At 41.0% G+C, this 10,429-nt stretch overlaps 1 long non-coding RNA gene across 1 annotated transcript; it reads right to left on the bottom strand.

The window, feature by feature from the left end:
- Positions 1-4,464: 4,464 nt before the first annotated feature.
- Positions 4,465-9,539, bottom strand: LOC124005057. Its single transcript, XR_006833556.1, has 6 exons — positions 9,219-9,539; positions 8,960-9,105; positions 8,591-8,707; positions 6,056-6,193; positions 5,855-5,909; positions 4,465-5,278 (listed from the first exon to the last, which is right to left on the bottom strand). It is a non-coding gene; the product is annotated as an uncharacterized LOC124005057 (long non-coding RNA).
- Between the last annotated feature and the right edge of the window lie 890 nt (positions 9,540-10,429).

Below are 10,429 nucleotides of genomic sequence, written 5' to 3'. Positions count from 1 at the left end.
GCTTAACATACTATGCATGAGCTTAAATCAGTCTTATCAATCATTGACAGTGATTTCCCCGTGTTATTTTCTGCACACCCACTCTATGGCTTGTGCACCTCTGTTGGAATGTCAACAAGTCTAATAGTGTATAAAAATACCAAAGAGTAGAAGCATAGGAATACATTTCCAGCTGGTCCTGGAGACAAGATGATTGAACAGGCCTCTGAGGTGGCATAACAAAAGCTTGTAAACACTGGTGCAATATCTGATAATGGAAACACAACAGGGATTTGTAGACAAGTGAAGCACACCATGGGGATACGACACTGACTGCTACTTTTCAAATTACCTGGACCCACTGTGTGTTCTCTGCGCCACCGCTGCCCCGCAGAAGAACTGTCCAGCGACCAAAGATTACGAAATGTGTCTGGGTGACTACGACATGATGGGAGATTATGAAAATGTGTTATAGATTGGGTTATCTCTACTGTTGTCGGGACTTGGCTCTACAAGTTCTGCTGCAAGGTCACATCACCAGCCCGGATAGACCAGACAGCCTAAATAACAACCACACTCCAGACTGGCTGAAAACACCAGCCCCAATGGGGACAGCCTTTTTCACATAGCTGCAGGAAGTAGGTGTGGTGAGGGTGCTGCAGCACCCACTGAAAAATAATTGACATCTGTAGCACAGGCAAAAAAATAATCAGCATCACTGCTTTGGCAAAAAAAAGGTAGTTGTATAATTAAGAATCATCTTGAAGGATACAATAGTTGAAATTGTAAGTTGTTAGCCTGTCCTTTTCTCTACAATCTTCATTGTAATGGAATCCATAAAGAACAAAACCTTGTCCTCAAACATTTTATATCAAGTTGTGCAAAGTTATGAGCCAAAACTAAAAACCGGTCATATATGTTTGTACCTGTAGACTTCATCACCACAAAGAAAAACAATGCATAATTGTCACACCCTGACCACAGAGAGCCCTTGTTTCTCGATGGTGTAGTAGGTAAGGGTGTGACTAGGGGGTGTTCTAGCTCGATATTTCCATGTTGGTATTTTGTATGGTTCCCAATTAGAGGCAGCTGGTAATCGTTGCCTCTGGGGATCATATTTAGGGAGCCATTTTTCCCACCTATGTTTGTGGGATATTGTTTTGTGTATGTGCACCATGTAGTCACGTTTCGGTATTCATTGGTTTGTTTTGCTGAAGTTTCACTTTGTAATAGAGATGAGGAACTCTTACGTACGCTGCGCCTTGGTCCTGTGGATTGTGATGATGTGGCTCATTTGGTAGAGCATGGCGCTTGCAACGCTAGGGTTGTGGGTTCAATTCCCCCGTGTAAAAATGTATTCACTCACTACTGTAAGTTGCTCTCGATACGAGCATCAACTAAAATGTGAGAGGAATGACTTGACCATTTCCTTTTTCACATAAAAATAAGTTGCATTTGCAAAGTATTTCAAGAAACTGGAAAACATATCAAGCCCCGACATACAATATGTTACTAATTTGCTAAATTTACTATACGTAAAGAAAAAAATAATCTAAATGTATGATATGTTACGAATTCTAGCTAGGTGGCTAACGTTAGCTAAACTAGGGGTCAAGGTTAGGGTTAAGTTTAGGAGTTAGGTTAAATGGTTAAGGTTAGGGGAAGGGTTTGATAAAAGGGTTAAGGTAAGTGTTAGGGAAAGCTAACATGCTAAGTAGTTGCAAAGTAGCAAAAACGTAGAAAGTTGTTGAACAGTTATCTTATAACACAAACAAACTCATGCACATCATACAAGAATACTCATGCATATAGACACTCACAAGCATACATTTGAAGTGCCTGTAGTGTTTGTAAACACCCTGGTAGGTTGATTAATAACCGTAAACTAGATTACAGGTGCTGGTTACAGTAAGAAGCTTCCTCTTCAGTGTACAGCTTGATGAAAACCAGTCAATATTCAGGTCCCCAAGAAAGTAGACCTCTCTGTTTACATCACATACACTATCAAGCATTTCACACATATGATTTAGATACTGACTGTTAGCACTTGGTGGCCTATAGCAACAACCCCAAAGAAAAGGCTTTAGATGTGCCAAGTGAACCTGCGACCACAACACTTAAATAACACTTGACATAAAATCTTCTCTAAGCATTACAGGGATATGGCTCTGAATATATACAGCAACACCTCCCCCATAAGCATTTCTGTCTCTTCTATAGATGTTATATCCTTGTATTGCTACTGCTGTGTCATCAAATGAATTATCTAAGTAAGTCTCAGAAATGGCTAATGTACAGTATGAATGTTGTCTGATGATAGCAAGTTTGATTTCATGAAAAAAAAATTGAAGGCTACATATATTCATATGGGCTATTTTCAGCCCTTTCCTGGGTAGCTTATCAGTTTCATGACTGGCCTGTGAGGATCAGTTTACCGTGGATCACAGTTCTACAGAGATATCTCTCCCTCCCGCAGAGAAGGAGCGGTATAGAGGGATTGATGGAGGGGGTTTATGATGCCTCATGCACATTGTAAATCTTAAGGAAGCAGACAAATCCTTTGTCCTGTTAGTGTTTGGGACTGGAATGTCTGTGTGGGGCTTATGGAGAATCTACCTCAGAAAGGTAACATACAATAAATGGACTTTGGGACATTATATTTCATCAGCCAAAATGGTGGTAACAATGATAGATGGAATAGGAAAATTAATGTAGTTTTTGATATGTTATTAAAAGTTCAATTATAACTTTGTAACGAAAATGTACACTTGAAGAATTTTCATAAAATGTACATAACGTTAACATTCTGTGCGTTGTGTAGAAAATATCCAGAGCAAAGATAATGTAATTGTAAAGATGAACTGTTTTCTAAACGAGTTGTCTAAACGAGTTTCTGGTAAGTTCTAATACCTTGCCGTGTAACGAGCAACACCCCAGGGAACCCAGAAAGCATGTCATAAAGACGGAAACACCCCTTTGTGACCCAAGGGTATAAAACATGCAAGTTAATCATTTACATGCAGTCTAAGTTTACCACGCGCTGCAGCCGAGGTTTACGACTAGTCGTGACCCTGAAACGCAACATGAGGAAGAGGACAAAGGAACCTCTTAACAATCAAGGCTACGGTTGATTACTGTATCTAAGAAGATTAATTCAAAAAGAACCAACCAGATATTCTCTTCAGATCATCAGTTGTCTACACGGCCCTCCTACCCAAGCTGGGAGCGTCGACATGGCTGATTAGCCTCCTAAGAAGACTACTCTCACAGAACGAGTGCAAGGAAACAGACAACCAAGAGAAAGGATATTGTGACATCGTGTGGACAATCAGAGACTTACACCCGGCAATGAAGGAGACGCGTTCACCAAACTTATCCCACTAAGCGTACCTTGGTCCTCGAAGAGATACCCAACAAGTAAATGCATTCATAATAATTCTGACCCATAAGTGCAGCAGTTCGGGGCAAGGTGTTAGGGCTAAACTAAGCATAGTTTACAAATGTATCCCAGTGTGCTTTTCTCTCATGCACTTTCTCTCTCTCTCTCTCATTCTTTAAATCTCCATCTTGTGTAACACATGTCATATTGTGTTAGTCCGCTAGGGACCTGCTGCCATTGTATTAAGTTCTAATCAAAAACCTAGACTGTTTGTGTATGTGTATCTTATATTATCATTTATCTTGTTAGTAAATAAATAATAAACTCAATTGGTGTGGTACGGAATGATTTACCTAGTCCCGGGTTTGTGCAGATGTATGAATTATGCGACGTTCAGAATGAGACTGATGATGAAATGAATTAATTAGTGACTGCTGTGAAATCGATATTCTGATATTCTTTGAGTCAATTCGGGAAATGGTAATTCATCAAACTTTTTCTGTGGTGCCCCAGGTTACTGAGTTAATGGTTACAGTATTAATTTAATCAATAAATAGCACGTCATCACATTAACGATAACAACGTCACGACATCAGATATAGACATAAAATGGAAAAGAACAAACAAAGCAAGATATTTATTTTTACATTCAGCAGTCCTGTAATGGCGTTCGTCTGTTGAAGGAAGAGAGTCGGACCGAAATGCAGCGTGTTTGTTACTCATGATCATTAATGAATGAAAAGTGACGATACATGAAATAACTAAATACAAAAACAACAAACGGAACGAGAAACCTATTACAGCCTATCTGGTGAACACTACACAAAGACAGGAACAATCACCCACAAAATACAAAGTGAAACTCAGTCTACCTAAATACGGTTCCCAATCCGAGACAACGATAATCACCTGACTCTGATTGAGAATTGCCTCAGGCAGCCAAGCCTAACTAGACACACCCCTAATATTTCACAATCCCAATAATACAAAAACCCCAATACGAAATACAACAACAAAACCCCATGTCACACCCTGGCCTGACCAAATCTATAACGAAAACACAAAATACAATGACCAAGGCGTGACAAGTCCAAATAATTGGTGTGTGTGTGCTGCAGGGTTGAAGCTACGAACCCATAGGCTTTGCTCTCTCATCCCTTCCAGGCTTCTGGGAGGGAGGGTGGACAATGAGCCTGTCATAGCGGATGTAAGCAATGTCCCCACACGCTCTGGCTGCTTTCATGGCTGGGATTCTTTCGTCTTCTGGCACACAGCTTCAGGATAGTCCTCGTTGAGGATGATATACTTCCCTTTCAAGTTCTTGGCTCTCTCCAGAACAGCTACCTTGTCCTTGAACCTCAGGAACTTGACCACTATTGGCCTGGGCTTGTCACCCGGGCCAGTGGTGGGTTTTTCAGTCCAATGGGCACGCTCCACCTCAATCTTCCTGTGGTCCATCTTCAATTTATCAGAGATCATTTCGCTCACTTTGTCCTCAGCCTCTGTCCCGGTCTCATGGAGATTTTGCAATTCCGTCCACAACCATTATTCCGCCTTGATTATCCCTTGAGATGATTTATCCGTCATTGTTATCATGGATTCAAGCACAGCACTGATGTCCTCTTTCAATGACTTACAGATTGCTGTAATCTTGGCATTGTCCTGTTTCAACTCATCGAGCTCACCTGTGATAGAGAGACACCAGTATCCTCAACGGTACTCCCGCCGGCTTTGGTCTTTGTCATGGCAACGTCAGTTACGCTGTTATTTCTAGCAGTTCCACATCTGTTTAACTGCCTTCAAAGAGGTGTTTTCATTTTCTACATCCTCATCTTCAATCTTCATTCTTCTTAGTCTTCAGCAAGAAAGAACAAGGAGCACATTCCTTTGCAGCGTATTTACTATGATGTCCGGGTAAACCTTCAACATGAAATGAAATGTTTTTTATTTTTATATTTTCATTTATTTAACCTTTATTTAACTAGGCAAGTCAGTTAAGAACAAATTACAATGGCGGCCTACACCGGCCAAACCCGGACGACGCTGGGCCAATTGTGCGCCGCCCTAAGGGACTCCCAATCACGGCCGGTTGTGATATAGCCTGGATGTATCGTGTAATTCAAACAATGAGAGACTTATTTAATTCATATGTTTTTTTGTTAAAAAGCATAAATTGTAGCACAAACTGTGGCACATTTTCAAATCACAAAACTGTATTTATCAGGAGCTTCTGTCTGTTCCAACATGATCACACAAAATAACTTTTACAACTGGTTGAAAATCACTGTCTCAGAAACCAGCCCAAACCACATATTAAGCAAGAGAACCTCCCTGCTAGCAATTTAGCTGTTAGTTAGGGACTTAGGGTGTGGTATGGCAGTCACTGAGGCAAGGGTTAGGCTTAGATAAATAATACAAAAAAACTAACACACCAAAAACAACAACAAGCCGTGATTCATATCGCTGCCACTCACAAATTGCAAGCTTGGGGTGTACCTTGTAAATCTCAGGATGATGTGGTCATTTCATTCTGGGATGTAACAACCAGTACCTGTGAAAATAATGTCTAAATGGTGTGAATAGTTATACAGTGTGTGCAAAATGTTTGTGACAGTTGTTGTTAAATTTTGTGAAAGTGAATTATTGAAAATAGCTATTTTCCTCACTGTGACCGAAATACATTACATCATTACTCACCGACATCAGGTCTGATCGTGGTCCCATTCCTCCCAGTCTATACAAGGATCTCCCAGAAAGTTCTCAGTATTGTTCCCAGCCACACCATTCACATTCACCAGGAAGGGGCCATAGTTGGGGTCCTCTGTATAGGTGAAACTGCAAAAACAACAGAACAATGTATTTATTTTTCATTTGAGATGTGAAATGCCAGAATATCACAATTATTTTCGACAGTGAAGAAGGTGCTAAATGCAGTATCACTCTATGCCATGCAATGAATGACACCTTGCACTACATAATATTGTCTGTTAATGGTCACTGAAAGGTTCTACACAAGACAATTGCTCAAACATTAATGATTTGAATGCACTTTTAACGATCTACAGCATCTGACAATGACAAAAATGATTATCACCCGTAGCACTCACTTCTGTCAGACCAAATTTCAATTTGCAAATCGCTCCAATAGGTTCAATCGCCATCACACCCACACTGCCCTATCCCATCTGGACAAGAGGAATACCTATGTACGAATGCTGTGCATTGATTACAGCTCAGCATTCAACACCACAGTACCCTCCAAGCTCATCATCAAGCTTGAGACCCTGGGTCTCAACCCCGCCCTGTGCAATTGGGTCCTGGTCTTCCTGACGGGCCGCCCCTAGTTGGTGAAGGTAGGAAACAACATCTCCACTCCGCTGATCCTCAATGCTGGGGCCCCACAAGGGTGCGTGCTCAGCCCCTTCTTATACTCCCTGTTCACCCATGACTGCGTGGCCATGCACGCCTCCAACTCAATCAAACCTACAGAGGAGGTGAGGGCACTCAGAGTGTGGTGTCAGGAAAACAACCTCTCACTCTACGTCAACAAGACAAAGGAGATGATCGTGGACTTCAGGAAACAGCAGAGGGAACACCCCCCTATCCACAAAAATGGGACAGCAGTGGAGAAGGTGGGAAGTTTTAAGTTCCTCGGCATACACATCACGGACAAACTGAAATAGTTCACCCACACGGATAGTGTGGGGAAGAAGGCACAACAGCGAACAGCGAAATTTGTCTTGTCACCTAAAACCCTCACAAACTTTTACAGATGCACAATTGAGAGCATCCTGTCGGGCTGTCAATCAATCAAATGTATTTATAAAGCCCTTCTTACATCAGCTGATGTCACAAAGTGTTGTACAGAAACCCAGCCTAAAACCCCAAACAGCAAGCAATGCTGATGTAGAGGCACGGTGGCTGGGAAAAACTCCCTAGATCACCGCCTGTATCACCGCCTGGTACGGCAACTGCACCGCCCACAACCGCAAAGGTTCTCCAGAGGGTGGTGTGGTCTGCACAACGCATCACCGGGGGCAAACTACCTGCCCTCTAGGACACCTACAGCATCCAATGTCACAGGAAGGCCAAAAAGATCATCAAGGACAACAACCACCCGAGCCACAGCCTGTTCACGCCGCTAACATCCAGATGGCGAGTTCAGTACAGGTGCATCAAAGCTGGGACCGAGAGACTGAAAAACAGCTTCTATCTCAAGGCCATCAGACTGTTAAACAGCCATCACTAAAACAGAGAAGCTGCTGCCTACATGCAGACTTGAAATCATTGGCCACTTTTAATAAATTGATCACTAGTCAATAATGTTTAGATATCTTGCATTAATCATCTCATATCTGTATACTGTATTTCATACCATCTATTGCATCTTGTCTTTGGCGCTCGGTCATCACTCATCCATATATTTATATGTATATCTTAGTATTCCATCCCTTTACTTGGATTTGTGTGTATTAGGTAGTTGTTGTGGAATTGTTAGATATTACTGCATTGTCGGAACTAGAAGCACAAGAATTTTGTTACACTCGCAATAACATCTGCTAACCATGTGTTTGTGATCAATAACATTTGATTTGACACAAGCTAATAATCTACTAATTTGATGCTGTTGACTACCACAAATGGTTGTCAACATGGCTGTTGACAACCATGGCTGTTGAAAACAATGTTGCCAACAATGTCAATACTGTGGTGATGACATTGCAAAGAGGTAAAAATGTTCTGTAGTTACAAAGTTCAATCAGCAAGGATGGTGTGAATGGACCGTCACTTTTCATGAATCTCGTAAACTCATAACTCACATCGCTTTCTCTCACTCATCAGCATAGCAGGTAGTATCTATAACATTACCTCATCAGCATAGCAAGTATTCATAGGGTAGTCTTTATAATGTTACCTCATTTAGCATAGCAGGTATCATTGGTAGTGTCTAATGTTAACTCATCAGTTAAGCTTCACGTCTCTCTTCCTCCTTTCCTATTAGCAAGTGTGCTGAATGTCATTCGCCTATTAACTTTAGCCTATGAGCATGGCACACTAAGGCAATGCAGATTAACCTATGGGCTCACTCGTACAGTAATCACTTTCCTTTCTTTCAAACACTGGGCATGAATCTAGGGGAGTATTTATTTGTCAATATTGCATTCTGTCTCTGTTGTCATTTATGTAAGCCTGTACTCGATTCAACTAGAAGTAAAAAAAATAATTATGTACTTCTGTCAGCTTCCCAGAATTTCTGACCGTTGCCACTCACGGAGTGCGAGCCCAAGATGAACACAGTAAATTTTAGGATGATGCGGTCATTTGGTTCAGGGATGTAACAGCCAATACCTGCAGAAATAATGTCCAAATAGGTCAATGTGTGAGTAGTTATACTGTACAGTATGTGCAACATTTGTGTGACAGAGGACTTGTTATATTTTATGAATGTAAGTTAAGGTCAATAGCATGTTTTTCCCTTTATTTGAATCGGACGATAATATGTTCAATGTGTCAATGTGTTGCACTTGTCCCTCAGCAAACAAACAACAAATGTTTTTAATTCTGTAGCTTTGCAGAGAGAGACTTTTTATCATTACTCACCCACATCAGGTCAATGGTAGTTGGTTTACCATTACCCCCAGTTTGAACAGGAATCTCGCCAGAAATTGTTCTCATTATTGTTCCCAGCTACATTATTCACACTCACCAGGAAGGGACCATAGTTGCAGTCCTCTGTGTAGGTGAAACTGCAAAAACAACAGGGCTCACTAATGACACCTGACTACATAACATAAATTCACTGACACACCAACTGCCGAGAATCTAACAATGAGCCAATTTAACTTAATAATCTACTAACTTGAATCCTGCAGTGGTCTCCTGCAGTCTTCTCATGGCACCGATAAGGACACCTCTGAATGCGACATTAGTACTGTAGGTCTTATTGGGTGTGTTTGAGATGTTGTTGACTACCACCAACTCAATGGAAGACTCTGTTTAAATTGTCATTTACAATGTCAACTATACTGTAGTGTATAGGTGATAGAGATGACATTACAAAGACGTAAAGTAAATATATATATTCTACATGACTTTCAGTCAGGATCCCAGGAACCAGCAACAGCAGAGGTGCGGAGAGAAAAGATGCCATGATCATACTCATCTTGTATTCAGGTCCTGTTGGAAGTGTCCAGGACTCATTTCATACATTACGTTTTATGTTGAACCGGTAGCCACTCCTTATCTGGGGAGTTTCTGACAAGGAAAGAAATGTATTTCCTCTTCCCTCTTTCTCAAGTTATTGTGTAATGTATGTGTAACACATGTTTTGAACTGGCATGTGGCATAAGTGCCAATCTGTTTACAAGTCCTATCATGCCAACTCATTGTCAGGCATTGTAATGCCAAATAGTCAATTGTGAGATGCCTATAGAGGATCTTCAGTTTCACTGTTCCACCACCGGGGGTCACCATTTAGTAGTTAGATTGAGGGCCACAAAAAAAGGTAAAGTACTGTAGAAGGACATGCCTACAAATCAATCGAGATACGCTCAATAATATATTTAAATTAGGAAATTGAGCATGTTGGTTAAATTAAACATGTGAATAATGTTCAAACCTAACAGCCTTTTACAATATCTCCATATGAACTTATGCTATTCATACACATGACAATATAGTAGATGGGATAACACTTTAATGTTAGATAGTGTGTCGGCTTTCTTTATAAACTGGGTGGTTTATGCTGATTGGCTGACAGCTGTGATATATCAGACTAAATACCACGGGTTTGCCAAAACATTTATTTCTACTGATGTAATGACGTGGGTAACCAGTTTATAATCGCAATAAGCACCTCAAGGGTTTGTGGAATATGGCCAATATACCACGGCTAAGGGCTGTATCCAGGCACGCCGCGTTGCGTCTTGCCTAAGAACAATCTTTGGCCGTATACCACACCCAGTCGGGCCTTACTGATTAAGTATTCACTTGAGAAGGAATTTGAACTCTAGTAACTTCAAGTTTCACCCAAAGTGAATACCGTATTCCACAATATTGCCTGCATCTAGC

The sequence above is a fragment of the Oncorhynchus gorbuscha genome, linkage group LG19 (assembly GCF_021184085.1).
Source record: "Oncorhynchus gorbuscha isolate QuinsamMale2020 ecotype Even-year linkage group LG19, OgorEven_v1.0, whole genome shotgun sequence".
Lineage (NCBI taxonomy): Eukaryota > Metazoa > Chordata > Actinopteri > Salmoniformes > Salmonidae > Oncorhynchus > Oncorhynchus gorbuscha.
Note: the sequence above shows the minus strand (reverse complement) of the source record. Positions and strands in the feature narration are given on the sequence as shown.